Here is a 3,617-nt window from a genome sequence, read left to right on the forward strand (position 1 = left end):
TCGTAGACACCTGTTAATTGGAGCCCCCCCCCCCACTCCTCCCCCAGTGGCTCAGCGGTGAGTCAAAGGCTTATAACGCTTAAAACCATTTTTCGATACCTATGATGGGCACGGCACAAATAGCCCAGTGCATAGTTTTGTGTTTTATAGTAAACAAACAAACAAGTGTTAAATGAAATGGAAGCAGCTCACAGTAATAAACACCTACCATAAAGATAGTTAAATTTCGTGGATAATTTGTTTTCGTTGTGCTATCTGATCAACAGTCTGCAGCGTTAAGAATAACGCAAATGTAGGAGCTAACGCTACAAGTTAGTCTTTTGGAGGATTTTCGACTCAGGTTTGAGTCTGTTTTATATTCTTTAACAATAGACATAGCCAAACACTGGCCCCTCACGAGCATGACCATAAATTAAAATAAATTAATTTAATTTTTTCTACAGATCAACATATTGCAAGTCCTCCCCAGAACCTACATCTGTGCTCTGTACAACCTTTTGCATCAAATTATTCCTGGCTACGCTACTGGTGCTATATCTTTATGTGTTTGAATATTCAAAGGCGTCAAACTGCAAATATTTGTGTCCCGTTTATTATTTACTTGTTTTATTTGTGTTTACTCACAAAACTACAAATGGGCCATCTATGTTGTGCCAACCACGGGTATCAAAACCCGTAATTCAGCGTTATAAGCTCTAAGAATTATCGCTGACTCACCTAGGGGGGAGCGATTAAGAGAAATGTCATTTTTCTTCTGGTTAGAGGCTCACTAGAATGTTCATATCGTATGACTATGTTCACTAACGTGAACAATAGCCATACTATGACCAGTTGGTCCCTTGATGGGTTTGCGGTAAGTTTACGAACTTCAACTAAAATCCAGGATTTCATTCCCCGCAGTGAACAAAACGCAGATAACCCATTATATAGCTTTCCGCTAAAAAACAAAACAACAATGTACAATCGTGGACTGCATGCAGTTAAAAGAAATATCAGCTTTTCCAGCCTAGTCAAGTAAAAGACAACACCTTAATAGTAAGTAATTCATAAAACACGCATGCGCTTTCCTAAACAGGTTTAAAGAAATTAAATAATACTAATTGAACTAATATAATATTGAGTATTTTGTGAATGAATATTAAATTCTTATTATATATGCTCTTTTTTGTAGTAATAAATTCAATGTGGGACGGCGGTAAGCTTACGGGTTTCCAACGCTAAAATTCGGGATTCGATTCCTGCGGTGGACACAGCAGATAGCCCATTGTGGCTTTGTTCTAAAACTAAGAATTGTATGAATAATGACCTTGTTATGTTTTTTTAATTATTCTTTTAAGTCCTCTGTCAATTTTCTGAAATTCTGAGTTCGATCTTAATGTCGAAAGAATTGTGATCACGTTATTTATCTAACAATGGCGCAGGTCCTTGTTCCGAAGAAATTATGGTCTCGTTACTCTTTGGATTTTGTATGACTAGTTCTTGGAAACGTGCCAAATAAAGAGTTTACGTCATAGCTAGGGGGTTTGAAATTATTATGAAATTACTGTTGTACATTTGTTTTCTCTCCTCAGGGCTGGTGAAAAATCCCTTCTTGTCATATACAGCTCCTTTTACGCAACAGGTAAGACGAAACGTTCTTGAACCATAAGGATTACGAAACTTCAGATAACTAGAAGAAAGTAAACACTGACGGCATTTAGATAATGGTTGATTACAGCCACTATACATTTTGTTTCTATCCAACGTTGCGATAAGCATTACCAACTGTGCTAGACACTTGACAAAGCTAGAAACGAAAAACTTGTAATAAATGCATATACATTAGAGAAGATTACAAAAGATATTTTTGTGTGTGTGTGTGTGTTGTTGTTGTTGGTTTGTTTTGTATAGAACATTGAACCATATGAAACGAAACTGGCGTTAAAATATAAAAATGATATAATAAGCCTTAAGTGATTGGGCATGCGCGTGTGTTGATCGTTAATTGAAAGAAGTGAAAACATGACAAGGCTTAGCTCTGAACATTGTATAAACATTATGCCATTAAGAGTAAAATATGAGCCATTTCCTAGCATAGCTTTAACCATCAGCAACAAGACGCAGGCCTATGATCATTCCACCTATTAATTTTCAAAAGTCTTTTGAATAAATTGTGATTAATTTTGATAAAATTCTATAAGTAGTCTCATTAATCATTAGAATTATCGAGTCTCTTGCTCATTAAAATATTAGTTATTAATCATTGAAGTCACAACCAGAATTCTTGTGTCTTTTTTTCTCATTCATATATCAATAATTAACCATTGAAGTCATAACTACAATTATTGTGTCATTTGCTCATTAGTAAATTAGTTACTGGACGTTGAAGTCATAATTAGAATTGCTATGTCTTTTGCTCATTAGTATATTAATAATTAATCATTTAAGTCATATCTAGAATTTTTATGTCGTTTGCTCATTAATATAATAGTTATTGAAAATTTGAAATCTTTAATAGAATTATTGTGGCTTTTCTATATATACAAAATATTTATTACACTGAAACTTTATTATTTTGGAAATTGAAAGGAACCATTCCCATTCCCAAAGTTTTGAGTATTAGAAGCTTCAAACACACTTTGCCTAAACAAATTTATGAAGTAAAAATTATTTTTAATTATGCATTAAAACACTAGAAATTAGTTGCTCACCTGGATTAACAAGTAAAAGAAATCTTAGATTATTGGTTTTGAAGCTATCGAATATTTGTTGCTTTCGGTTCACTTCTAAAATATATTACACTTGGATTAACAAGTAAAAGATATCTTAGATTATTGGTTTTGAAGCTATCGAATATTTTCACAGGTTATTTAAATTCTCCCTTGTAACTTTCGGTTCACTTCTGAAATATATTTTTATCTATTTAAACAAACCAAATAATTTATCCATTTTTGTTAAAGGCAATTATTTGCATCCGGTTCGTGTAGTTTTACAGATTTTGTTCGCAGTTTAAGAAAAACTTTTCATTGTTCCTTCATGGGGAAAATTAAAATGGAGCAACTACATGCAGATTTTGATTTTATCGACATGATACAGTTATAGCGCATGCGTGATCGTGGTCACGACTTACCTGTTTTAGAAAACACATCTATCGAGGATATGATGTGTATTTTCTTGATTGCTGTAACTCACTTGTATAATCCACTACAGGAAAGGGTACATTTTAGTTATACTGGTAATCGTTATATATTTATTACGCCACAAATCTGTTTAGAAATTTCAACTAATTTTGTTGTTGTTGTTGTTTTTCATTTGGGAAAAAAAGCTATTAATATACTTGATTCAAATGTACTACTGTGTTTAATTGTATTTCATAAAAAGAAAATATAACCAGAGTCACTTCGACACACACAAACGGTATCACTACGACGTTAGGTGAAGCTCCAAAGCATTGGTTATAAATGCTGTTTGACATTTATTCCTGCTAGGATCTTTTAATTAAATCGCCGTAAAGCTGATGTCTTTGTTACATATTTATTACTTAGATCACTCGAAAACTGACGTCTCCGTTACATATCTGGAACATAGATCACTCGAAAACTGACGTCTCCGTTACATATCTGGTACATAGATCACTC

The 3,617-nt window shown here is 33.4% G+C and overlaps 1 protein-coding gene across 1 annotated transcript in view; it reads left to right on the forward strand.

Annotated features, from left to right (window-relative positions):
* Nucleotides 1-1,540: 1,540 nt before the first annotated feature.
* Nucleotides 1,541-3,617, forward strand: part of LOC106461494 — a 77,974-nt gene continuing 75,897 nt past the window's right edge. Inside the window, exon 1 of the mRNA XM_022388470.1 lies at nucleotides 1,541-1,621. The gene's annotated coding sequence lies outside the window, so the exon portion shown is untranslated. The remainder of the gene's footprint in view (nucleotides 1,622-3,617) is intronic.

The sequence above is a fragment of the Limulus polyphemus genome, unplaced genomic scaffold, assembly GCF_000517525.1.
Source record: "Limulus polyphemus unplaced genomic scaffold, Limulus_polyphemus-2.1.2 Scaffold972, whole genome shotgun sequence".
Taxonomy (NCBI): Eukaryota; Metazoa; Arthropoda; class Merostomata; order Xiphosura; family Limulidae; genus Limulus; species Limulus polyphemus.